Source organism: Antechinus flavipes, chromosome 4, assembly GCF_016432865.1.
Source record: "Antechinus flavipes isolate AdamAnt ecotype Samford, QLD, Australia chromosome 4, AdamAnt_v2, whole genome shotgun sequence".
NCBI lineage: Eukaryota > Metazoa > Chordata > Mammalia > Dasyuromorphia > Dasyuridae > Antechinus > Antechinus flavipes.
This window is the reverse complement of record NC_067401.1, coordinates 140,922,013-140,935,054: the sequence shown is the minus strand read 5'-3', so window position 1 is coordinate 140,935,054 and position 13,042 is coordinate 140,922,013. Positions and strand designations below refer to the sequence as shown.

At 40.4% G+C, this 13,042-nt stretch overlaps 1 protein-coding gene across 4 annotated transcripts in view; it reads left to right on the top strand.

Annotated features, from left to right (window-relative positions):
* The window catches only part of GJC1 (gap junction protein gamma 1), a 45,647-nt gene that overhangs the window by 469 nt on the left and 32,136 nt on the right, over positions 1–13,042 (top strand). Inside the window, exon 1 of one of the 4 annotated variants that reach the window (XM_051994858.1) lies at positions 1,009–1,234. The exons of 1 other annotated variant lie outside the window; for it this stretch is intronic. The gene's annotated coding sequence lies outside the window, so the exon portion shown is untranslated. Of the gene's footprint in view, positions 1–1,008; positions 1,239–1,607; positions 1,729–13,042 lie in introns of those variants that run through there. 2 more of the 4 variants (XM_051994859.1, XM_051994861.1) reach the window with 2 other exon arrangements.

Genomic DNA, 13,042 nt, shown 5'->3' with positions numbered 1-13,042 from the left:
ACTTGGCGAAGGGAATCCTTAAAGGGGAAGGAGGGAGGGGTCCTGGAGAGTCCTGGAGGAAGGGGAGTCTGGGGGGCTAGAAGCTCCGTAGAGGGGAGACTGAGGGATCAGGGAGGAGGAGACCTCTAGAATTGAGGGGTCCTGTAGGGGGAGTAAGGTGGGTGGGGCCTAAGAGGGAGGGGCCCGGAAGGAGGGAGGAACTAATAGCTGGGGGACCCAGGGAGGGGGGGAACGAAAAACGGGAGGGCCCGGGAGCTGGGGTCTGGGGTCCGGGAGGGGGGCCCTGAAAACTGGGGGACCGGAGAGGGAGGAGACCAGGGTCCCGGGGGACCGGGATGGGGGCGGCCTGGGGGTGGGGAAAAGGCTGACAAGAGATGGGGGGACTTCGGGAAAGGGGGCTCCCGAGAGCTGGGGGCCGGGGAAGAGGAAGAACCGAGTACTTGAGTGGGGGGTCCAGGAAAGGGGAGGAACCAGAAGTGGGGGGGGCCCGGGGCAGGGAGGGACTGAAAACTGGGGGGCCCGGGGCGGGGAAGAGACTGAAAACTGGCGGCTGTGGGAGTGCTGGGGGCCCGGAGGGACCTCTGAGGAGCGGCAGGGGGGGCTCGGGAGACGGCGGTGGGGGAGGGGGCCGGGCCCGGCTTCTTCGAAGAGCCCGGGGCCGGACGCGCCGTCCCCTCCCGCTTTGTTTCTCTCCCCCCCCCCCCTCCCTCCGCGGCGGGCGGCGGGCGCGCGCGCGGCTGCTGCCCAAATTGGGAGGGAAAAAAAAGGCGGGGGTGGCCCCGGCTCTGCCCCGACAGCTTGGCCCGGACGGGCTCTGCTACCCCTTCCTCTCTCCCCCCTCCCGTCCCTTCCCGGTCCTCCTCCTCTTCCTCCTCCTCCTCCTCCTCCTCCTCCTCCGCGCAGCCGGCCCAGCCCAGTCCTGCCCCACGGATGAGGCGGGCGCTGGCGGGGTCCCGGCGGCCGGGGGCCTGAGGGACTGGAGGGCAGCAGCGCCTGGAGGGGGTGGGGGGGGGCCCGGCAGCCCTGCCTTGCACCTCCTGGAGGGGGGAACTGGCTGCTTTGCTCTCCACGCAGCAGCGCCGCGGGTCCGTTGGAAGCGGCGCGATGGGGGCGCCCGCCTGGTGCCTTTTCCCCGTCTAGCCTTTGTCTCCCGCACTGGACACCTCCCGATGCACAGGACCCTTGGGTTTTACTTTTGCCTCCCCTCCGCTCGGACCCGGAGCCCGGGAACCGCGTGAGTACGTTTGAGAGACAGACAGAGACGGAGAGGACTTAGCGGAGGGGGAGATAGTGCGGGAGGAACCGGGCTGGGGGCGACGGACACTCTCCTTCTCCTCTTCTGGACGGAAAATGGTTGTTTTCTCCGGTTGTGAAACTTTGGAGGATTCTGGTCTGCAGCCCGAGTCCGGGAGCGGAGCCGGAGCCGAGTCCCCACCGAGCTGGGGCTGTTAGCTGGGGGTGGCCCAGGAGTTTGGAGCGGGGCGGGGGTGGAGGGGGAGAGGCGGGAAGCTTGGTTGGGGGGGGGGGGCTGTCATTGGGACTGGGCAGGGGGAGGCGGGAGATTTCAGTTTTACGTGCTGCTCTGGGGGAGGGGGATCGGGAGTTTGGTTTTGACTGGAGAAAGCCTCTGCTAATCAGAAAGTAGCAGGACCCCAGTGAGGCTGCCTGGGGCTTCCTCATCTTCTGTGTGGGGAGCATGAAGCGTAGACCAGATTGTGGAAGGGGAGGGTAAGTGAAGTTTGAATCCGCCGTTTTATAGAAAGCCACTCCTGAAAGTATTCTGAAAGTTGTCCTTTTTGTGCACCATCCTACTTAGTGTGTGTGTGTGTGTGTGTGTGTGTGTGTGTGTGTGTGTGCGCTCATCTAGATGAGATAAAAGATAAGAAAAAGCTGGGCTGATTGTTTTCTTTTTCCTTTTCTTAATTTCTTCTTTTCCTTTCTTTTTCCTTTTCTTAAACCCCTTTAAATTTCTTCCTTTTTTCTTAATTTCTTTCTTTACTTTATTTCTTGCTTTCCTTTCCTTTTTCCTCCCTTTTCTTAATTATTTTTCTTTTTCTCCTTCCTTTTTTCTTCTGCTTTTCCCTTTCTTCCCTTCCTTTCTTAATTTCTTTCCTTTGTTCCTTCCTTTTCTTTCATCTTTCCCTTATTCCTTTTCTTTCTTTCCTTAATTTTTCTTAATTTCTTCTTTTCTGTTAATTATTTCCTTCATTGTTTATTTCCTTTTCTTAATTTTCCCTTTCTTAATTTCTGCCTTTCTTTCCTTCTTAATTTCTTTCGTCCTTTGCTTAATTTTTGTTTCATTCTCCTTTTCTAGTTTCTTCCTTTGTTCCTATTTTCTTCTCTTTTTTCTTAATTTCTGCATTTTTTCTTCCCCTTAATTTATTCTTACTTTCTTACATTTGAACTTCTCTTTTGAGTAGAAAATAATAGTTTGATTTGTACATAGTTATCTGCTTTTTAAAAGAATTAGCAAATGGATGATTTAAGGATAAAATGATTTTTCTCAAGGTGGCTTTAGTATTTGAAGGGTCTGGAAAAATAAATAGCATCCAAGCTCAGACCTTGAAATACTGTAAGTTGCAGTAGGTCTTCTAATTATTTATGAAATTTCACATTTTTATCTGCCTTAGTTTTTAATTTTTCTAGTGCTACGTAATGACAGAACCAAAGAAATATGAACTAATTCTGGGTGAAAGGTAAAGGTTTTGTAAACAAATCTGCCTATTTTGTAATCAAAATGTTAGATGCTGAGCAGGATATATGGTTCTGCTTTAAAGGAAGGATATTTTGGAGAATATTTGTGAAAGTTGCATGAAAGTCCTCTTTTAAAAATTTGTTTTTATTTTGTAATGGTTTGATTTTACCTGATGGATTTACTTAAAGGAATCTGTAGTCCTTTCTAAGTGTTACAGATAAATCTCTCAATATTATGAGCTATTTTTTAAAAAAATTGACACAACCAAAAAATGGATGTTTTATGTTTCTTAGATTTGAAGGAAAATTTATTTTTAATTATTTTCTATTCTATAGAATAACTCCCATTCTCAACTCAAATGATAAAACAGAAAACTAGAATTTTAAACATTTCTGCCTTTTTCCTTATTCAACCATTGATTTTTAGGTATTAATTTAAGGATTTCTTACTTAAAAAGGCAGCTTATCTGATACAATATCCCAGAGTGCTGAAATGTCTTAATAGTCACTATTTTGTTTTAGCTTTGTACAAACCACCCTTATGAAATAAGTTGTAAGGATACTGATATTCACCCCGTTATGCCAATTCCAATCCTTACTTAGCTAACTCACATTATTGGGAATTCAGATCCTTAAACACATTATATATTGTTGACAATCCAGTGTTATCCAAACCACAAATATTTAGTACCTACTATGTACCTACTTTTGTTTAAGGGGAAAACCAACTCCAAATCTTTATTTAGAAGTCTGTTTACTGGATTAATTGTGTGTGTGTGTGTGTGTGTGTAGAGAGAGTGGGGGGTGGGATTCTGTTCATGTTTAGAAAAGGAATATGATGTATTGGAGCTTAATGAATCTAGATGTTTAAGAAGTCATGTGAAAGATTTATGCTTAATTAATATTGTATATTAATACTGCTCTTGGTGTATACAAATGAATCTTTGACCCCTGATGAAAAAAATAATTTGTTTCTTTATCTTTGACATCTTTTTAAGCCTAAAACCCACCTGAGAGTTAGATTACAGCATATATTTGGCAGACATTCTTCTTGATTTAGAGGTTGTATTACTGCCGTCTTCTTATTCAGTTAATTCCAATATAATGTGCATAGAAGCCAGTGTCTGTTTAAATATATTGTTTGGTTGAAGGGAAAATAGATCCTCTGTCCTTTCCTTCTTCTTCCATTAAATCTGAGCATTTCTAGTTTTCACAGAAAATCTCCAGACTAGTCAGACACCACCACACTGTCACATTCTAGCGCAGGAGAAGCTGTGCCCAGGCCGAGCTGACAGCCCCTTTGGCAGGGCGACCTTTGTGATTCTGAGCTGGACAGCATGTTGCCCACAGAGGTTTCCTGCAGCAAGGACAGGATCCCTTTGTAGATTTGAGTGTGCTCCCCACTTGAGGAAACTAGTGATTTGTGGCATGAGCACGAGATCTTGGTGACAGCCTGTTCTCCTTAGGCATGTAGGATGGGGAAATGAAACTGCATCCCCGTCCCTCAAGACACCCAATTGGGACATCAGCATTTTGATGATTTTCAGGAGTTGTGATGGGCACAGTAAGATGGTACAGGGGGAGAATATCCAGGATCCTACTGATGCCTGCCTAGTCCTTGAAATGTGGTCAGAAAAAGGCTATTCAGTACTTTATCTCATAATTAATTAGGCATAACAGATGTTTTCTTAACATTTTGGAGTTAGAACACCCAGTTTGGGTCTGAGGCCTAGTTCTATTCCTTTGTACAGGTTTGCTCTTTAGCTTTGTTGTTTGTTGGGTCTCTGTTCCTTCATCTTTAAGAATAGAGGCTTTGGACTTAATTTGATCTATAAAGTTCTTTCCAGGTCCAAATCCTGTGCACCAATTCATCTTATCTCCTATGGAAATCATTCAATTCTTAGCACTCATCCTTTGATATAGCAAATCTCAAATTTTTAACTACTGAAGTAGAAACTTCAGAGATAATTTTTAAACACGTTGGTGGCCTAGCAGTTGTAACATGTTGGAATTGGAATTATTTAACAGATGATTAAGAAAATTCCCTGAAGACATACACCATTAGATGGAGCTAAGGTCAGTACCTTCTTTGTGAATGGGCAGTGTGAAGTGAGAGTAGATCTGGTGGGATGAAAGCAGAAATAAGCCAGATACAGTAGTTTTTAGTAATCTACAGAAAAAGCTGGTTAGTTGTTTGTTATTTTACTAATGAACTAGTTAGGGAATGTAATTTATAATGGATCCATCAAAAGGCAACTAATAAGTGGTGTCCTTAGAGAATCTCTTCAGTGACTATTCAGTAGCCTTTCCAAAAGGCCTCTAGAGGAGCCACTGTTCTCAGAGGGCTCTTGACCTCTCAGGTCCCCAATCCAGATCTAGGAACAGAATATCAAATATATGGCAAACTTAATAAAATAGGCCATCTCTCATCTGTTCTCTAAATTTGATATCATACATTCAGGCAGCTCACACATGAGATAGAGGTAATTGACTTTCATTTCCATGTGAGCAATTAAAACCCATATGTAAAAGAGTTGCTTTGTAGCAAAACTATCAAATAGCTGCTTTTCCTGATCATCATTTAAGTCCTGCCAATGATTATTCCTGCCTATGACATGAAGAGAAAAATTGAGGAGGACTTAACCAGATTGACTGGACAAGTAATCAGCTAAATGAGAATTGCATGCATCTCCATCTGGTTATTTTTGAGATTTCCCCACAGTTGCTAGTCCTGTTTAGTCTGTCTTTGGTGTGTATGATATTGGCTGGTCTGTCTGTGGCACATCCCCAAAACCTTAGCCTAATCTCTGCTCTGGATCTCTGTCTTGATCACCTCAGCTCTCTGAGATTGCTCTAGTTTGAGGATCCTTGATTTGAGCTCTATAAACTTTAAAAATATATATTTTGATATAATTTGGTTTTTTGGTAGTTCTATGTGGTTTTTTTATATAATTGGTTTCTTTTGTAGTCCTATGTGGTTTATTTGATGCATTTTAAATCTTTATTCTGAGACTGGCTCCATAAACTTCACCTGACCACTAAGGGGTCCATGATGCAAAAAAGATTCAGAATTCCTGGTCCAATTGAACTATATTGATACCCAAGGTTGACAAGCAGTTTGTGAGCCACCAAGTTTCATCTGGAGCTCCTGATCTCAGGAATGATTTTTGTCTTGGCCTCATGGAAGGAAAGGAAATCTTTTTTAAGGGCAAAGAAGAGGAAATTTGAGGAATCTGTGAAATGTTGACTTATATTTACTGCCTTTCTTGGGTGCTTGGTTCTTCTCGTCCACCCCTATGAATTTCCTGAAGGCTTTCAGAACACCTGTAATGTTTAGAGAATGCCCTTAGATTGCTACTCCTCCTTCAGCACTTACAGAGACCTGAAGTAATTTTTCTCTTGTTCATGGTCATGATAATGGAGAAGAGATTTCTGATAATTGCTTTTATGTGTATTTCCAGATACTACTTTTTTTTGGAGGGGTGAATTTTCTGCAATATTGATCTTGTTTATTTGGACGTGAGGTGTATAGATACTTGGTTGATTGATGAATACAGGTTTTCTAACAAACATAGAATTTGCTCTTGGCTTTTCAAGTCAACAGGCCTTTACTGGCATGGCCTTAGGAACAGAAACATTCTAACAGATCTCAGTGTAGGTCGAACAGTAGATTTTCATTAAGTACCTCACATATATAGAACACACACAGGGATTGTGGTCACCTGTGAAGGGGCAGGAAGATTGACACTGCCCTATCTCGTCAAATAGCAGTCAATGTTTTGGAAACTAAGCAGTTGATTTGTTTCGTTCACAAATGTAGCTCAACTATTAGGTGTTAAATAACCAAGAATAGGGGTAGTCCCTTCTCCCAGGGAACTTGTATGTTATCTACACTATAGCATAAGATCTAATTAAAGAATTTGTTGTTTCAACTTGAATTTCATTAACTCTTAATGCAATTAATCCAGATTTTAAAAGTGCTTTGAGACCTTAAACACTAAATAAATGGCAAATTTGGATGGAAGAATAAAGCTGTAATGTTGAAAAAAATTTCAGAAAATAATTGTTGATTGGGCAGTTTTCAAAGGAAGAAATTCAAATTATCAGCATTCTGGTTTTTAAAAATTAAAAACCAAAAAAAATCCACAATTAGAGGAATTCCAATTAAAGCCACTCCCTACTTCCATAAGATTTTCAAAAATGCCAAGTGTTGGCAAGGCTGTAGGAAAACAGGCACACTAATACTGTGAAAATTGGTCTAGTCATTCTGGAAAGCAATTTGGAGCCATGACCCAAAAGTCACTAAACTATGTATCTTTTTTGACTCAGTGATACTGATAGTAAGCCTATATCCCCAAAGAGATTCAAAAAAAAAAAAGAAGAAGAAGAAAAAGACTCACATACAAAAAGTATTTATAGGAACTCTTTTTGTAGTGGTAAAGAACTAAGATTGAGGGAGGGGATGCCCATTAATTGGGAAATGACTGAATAAATTATGTATTTTAATATGATGGAAAATCATTTGGCCATAAAAATGTTGAAAGGAATAGTTTTTGAGAAACCTGTAAAGACTTATGTGAAGTGATCCAAAGGGAAATGAGCGGAACCAGGAGAACAATTTATATTATAGCAACATTGTAAATACAGCCTTGAAAGACTAACTTTCATTAGTGTACAGACCAATCATGATTCTAGAGGATGGTAGAGAGGCATGTTCTTTACTTCCTTATAAGGTGGTGAGAGGGTCAAGATGCAGGTGTAGATAGACATTTTCTAACATGGCTAAAGTGAATTTGCGTTGCTTAATTGTACATATTTGTTACAGGGAATTGTTTTTCTTTTTTCAATCTCTTATCTCCCCTCCCTTGGTGCAGAGATTATGGGAAGAAAAAAGATCAAATACTTATGAATTGGGGGAAAAAAAGGTTAAAAGAAAAAAATAATAATTGGCATTACATTGAAAGGATATTGGAAAATTTTGTGAAATCTGAGAGGTTGTCCCTTCTGGATTCCCTATTTCATGAAATATAATTATCAATCATCATAATAGAAATTCACATTCGTTGAATAGCTATGAACACCAGACTTAGTAATCCTTCACTTAAATGTTTCCATCTTGATTTAGCTAACCAGACTATGCTTTATCCTATCAGATTTTCAGTAGTCTATTAGGTTGTTGTCCTATGTTTCCCAGTCTCTTAGTCCCAGTTGGTCAGTCAAGCAGCCCTTTTGGGATTACTGTGGAAAATGTTTTGGTGAAAGAAGGCAAATAGTATTTACCTAAAGGAAATCCTCCCTCTTTCACCACAGGGAATCCGTTGTTAGTGTGTCTGGCCTAAATGATTTGTCCTGATCTCACATTCCAGTTCAGTAGTAGACATTCATGTTATCTAAAGTGAAAGCTTTGTATTATAGGGTGGACAGGTCAAACATGTGCTCTTCTCAGAGTCCCTCAGAAAGGAGAGCTTCCTTTGTGTTTGGAAAAAATCATTGAAAAGGAAAAAAAATGTAGAGTATATATTTTTCCCTCATAGATCTGTATATTTGGAATTATAGTAGTCAGATGAAAAGGGGTTAGAAGGATACATTTATGATTTGAGTAATACCTAAGAGTTAGATTGCATTTGTGCAGTTTACATTCTGCTGGACAAATTCACTTTAGTTACCAATTCATGGGCATGCTTCATGGAGCGATTAAGATGGACTTGCCATTCTGAAATACAGGTAAAGTACCTTTTGTTGAATGGAGGGAAATGTCTATACTTTGAACAAAACCTAGTGTTTAATTCTATCATTTGAGAAAACAACTGTCTTTGTGTTGGTAATCTTTGATGTGTGGACACATGGCTGGAATAAAAAGCAAAAATTGCTTTAGAGATGGTAGTCCTTGGAAAGAAGCAGAATTTTAAAGGGCAAAAAATTAAGTTCCTTAATGATAATATTATAAAACCATCAATAACTTAGGGACATATAGATAACATTTCTCTAGGGAGATAGGAATTTTTCATTCATTTATGAAATATGATATGCAAATTTTTGTTATAAAATTATTAGTGTCTTTTAAATCACAGTTATTTCAGAATATACCCTTCTCATTTCCCCTCCCCTCCATTTCCCTTGTAATAATGAAAAGCAGTCGATATAGCACCCATATTTGTCACATTTGACATGTGTGATTTGCCACCCATCCTCCTCTTACTACAAAGGAAGGAAGATTTATTTCATCATCTGGCGTCTGGAATCAGTATTGATCATTGAATTTAATCTGTGTTCATCTGCCTTTTAGAATTGTTTGCATTTACATGTAGTCATTGTACCTGGATTGTTCTCATGCTTTTTTGCTTGCTTCACTTTGTACTATTTCATGCAGATCTTCTAATATTTCTCTGAATTTATTATATTTTATCTTTTTAACAGGGCAGTAAATACACTTTTACTTTCATATGGTACTTTATTCAATCACTCCTCAGTGTATGGATATCAACTTTATTTCTATTTTTTGTTACCAAAAATGTTGCTATCAATGTTTTGGCATCATTGGGATCGTTCTTTTTTGTCTTTGGTACATGTCCAGTAATGGGGATTGCTGCATCAAAGGGGAAGAACAGTTTAATAACTTTTCTTATACAATTCTAACTTGGTTTTTGGAGTGTTTGGACCAATTCATATATCTATGTACAGTATTTAGTGTGCCTGACTTGCAACCCCTCAAAAACAGATTATTTCCACTTTTCATTATCTTTGTCACTTTAGCAGACATGAAGTGAAATATCTGGGTTTTGTTTCTCTTACTAGCTTTTTGGGATATTTTTTCCAATATGATTGTTAATAGTTGGCATTTCTTCTTTTGAAAAATTGTTCATATTGCTTTTTTGACTCCTTTAAGAGGATATGGAGCTAAGTGATGAGCCTAGCATCTAGGTGTGTAACTTCATGTAAAGGAAAATGAAGGGAGTTGGCCAGCTTTTTTTGGTTTTGAAATGTGTTTTGTTAATCTTCTGTCTCAGATATGCAAGCTGGTTTTGAAATGTATTTTGTTAATCTTCTGTCTCAGATATAAAAGTAACTTCTAGTCAGGGATCCTATTCAATTTTATGAGAAAATGAGGAGAATGATGATAATGATATTAGCCCACATAGAAAGATTTCCAGTGCTATTTATTGGATTGTACTTGTAGCTTTGATGTAGATAAGAAAATAGATGATTTTATGTCCTGAGGAGTAAGCTACAGTGTTCTCTACAACTGGCCTTAAGACCAAACTATTGATGTTTGGACATTTGTGTATTATTGATCTCTACATTGTGTTACTCAATGGCAGACCTCAGGTAAAAAAAATTACTTGGAAAAAGAAAGAAAATGGAGATCCTTTGTTTTTGTTTTTGTTTTTGCTTTGTATATTTGAGTCAACAAGTCCTGGTTGGTATAAATAATGCAACCCCTGAAGTGAAAGGATTATTCACATCCACATTGAGCTGGGATCATTGACCATATTTTACATAATTATAATTCTGAATACTGCAAATTCAAATATATGGGAGTATTTCAGATGATTCATTGCCCATACTAAACTCGACCTAGTTGTGTTGTATCAAGACTTGTATTCAGAAAAGATGGAGTAGAAAAATACTTCTATGATTTGAGAAATACTGAGCTTAAAAAAAGTTTTAAAAGTTCATTAATTAAAATTTACATTAAAACATCACTATCATAAAATTTATTATGGAATGGAATCCAGTATAAGATCAGTTCATTTTGGATCCCAGATAAAGAAAAGAATAATTATTTAATTTTACTTAATTACCAAAAGAATATTGTTGTTGAATAGTTTCAAATGTAAAAGAATTCCACATCGTGCAAATTTTAGTTATATTACAGTTTTTATTATCTCCCACATATCAAGAGTAAAACAGCTCTTAAAGAGTTAAATTTAATGTTCCTTACCCACTCAAGAAGCGGCAACAACCCACTTTTAAATTTAAATGGGGAATCTTTTTATTGAAAAGCTGTGTTAGTACCTGTTATTCTAAAAAAGCTTTTTCTACTTTGACCCAACTATTCTAGTTTTTTCTGTTTTCTTTTTCCATACCTAGCTTTCTAGGCTAATTTTATCTTGAAAAAGAATATCTTTTTTTTTAATTTTGTACATCATGAACTTGATCATATTAGAAAGTTTACATTTGACTTTTCCTTTAGCATAGGTATGTTCTTCCCTTCCCCCCAATATTCCAGTTCAGAATAGCAGACTTAGGATGCTTTAAGTATCAGACTTTCACCCTTTTGTACTGTGGAAGAAATATCCCAACTTTTCTATCTGGGTCCTCTGAGTTCTTAATGTGTTGTATGAAAATGGAATTTTTCCAGTACATGACACCGGAGCTTAGCGTAATGCACTTTTCCTCCTTCTATCATTGACAACGTTGGTTGCAGAATGCTTTTTAACTTGGTTTTATTCACTGCACATTATATTTTCTTGTCTCTGGAATCTCAGTTCACTTTCAGAATCTCTTCTGAAAAAACACTTGTAGTCATGTGTTGATTACACAGATTACTATTTGCCACTCAGCAGATTTAGAGGTTTTGCTTAGGAATCGTCACTAACTGGTTATTAAACATCTGTGATTACCCCTTTGGTATTAGCTTCCCCTTAAAACATACCATTTAAAATAGTTAGACATTGTAGTCTCTGGAATTGCTTCTTTGCTTCTTCACATTCAGCATTCTCATTCAAGAACATGAATCATCTGTGGGATTCCTAGAGGGTTGCCCTGCCCATGACCTGTAATATCGAGATAGTTAAATTTGGAATAGTGGTTAGTCCCCGGGACTAACTCTGAGCTCCTGCTTTCTTAAAAAAAAAAAAAAAAAGTTACACTGGGCACGGCAGAAGGGCCATCCCTACCCTGGTGGGAATCCATCCTGTGTGATGTTCACAACACGGCTTCATTCCTTTTTCTGTCTCCCTTGACCCCCAAATCTTGTGTGACATCTCTGTGCTGCTCACAGCTGGAGGAGCCCTTGTGTTGGGGTTGGAGCTCCTTTCTCGGGGCATATTCTGACCCGCCTATGCTTTAGCAGATCATTTTCCTGTATTGCTGAACCCCAGCAATGAATACTTAGCCAGCCTTGGGACTCAAGATGACCCTTTCTAAACTTCAGTAGGCTTGCGGAGTCCATGCCAAATGCCAGGCCAGCTTGAGGGGAACTTGAGAGAGTTGTTCTCTTGCTGGCACAGAAGCTTCAAGAACTTGTGGACTTGTCTAGACCATCATCAGGAAGCTCCAGCGGTCTAAAGGTCAAGGAAGTGGCCTTCTGAGCCCAGGAGTGTGGGTTTGAACCCTCTCCGGGATGGAGTCCACTCATTTTTGGACAGCTGGATGGCACAGTGGACCATGTGCTGCGTCTGGAGTCTGGGAGGCTCATCTTGCTGGGCAGTACCAGACAGTTATTACTGTGTGACCTTGGATGTGGGGTACCTGGCGTGCCTTTATTGTGGGAGGAGTATCTGCCCTCTACTTACCCACCTATCTGGGGTCTTCGGGGTACCGCCGGCTTCCAACTAGGAAGAACTGCACTGAGTCGAGCGCCGTGGAGTCAAGATGATGCTTTATTCAGGAATCGGTTACATGGTGCAGAAAGGGTGCGGCAGGCTTGCTTGCTTGCTTTACAGTCCGGGCATATTACAACTTATATACTCTTTAAGTAACGGCGAGTTCTAATCACAAGACTAAATGTGGAATTTTTTATGGTGGTATGGCTATATACAGAATTTGATGATTATGTGTCTTATAACTGTATATATAGAATTTAATGACTAAGTGTCTTAACCTAAGGAAGTGTGTACATGTCACATGCCTATTCCAAGGGCCTCATACTCCCCTCACTCAGCAGGAGATGTAGGTTCAAGTTGACCCGGTCAGCAGGAAATGTAGGTTCAAGTTGACCCTGTACTCCAACAATTCCCCCTTTTTCTTTAATCACGGGAAAATGGCCACATGTTGCTAAGGAATTTTCTAGCCATTGAGCGCTGGCTTGGGTCGCGGAGTCAACCCTTGTATCCAAGGTGCACGCACCTGCCATGCCAGGTCCCGCCATTGGTAGGGTTACTCCAACGTTGCCCGTCATGGCACTGCAATGGTCTTACAGACATGGCTTAGCATATTCTTTTGTACCATGGCACGTGAAAATCCTCATCCGTGAAACAAAGAGGTTCTGGTGAGTTTGGAGTACTAGACAAGGCGAAAAGATCATCCACTGAGTCAGAGGGATGAAGCCTTTGGTAAAGGACCTGGACATTCTTCTGTACCACCGAGTCAACTTGACTCTTTATAAAGATAGTCAATTTCCTAA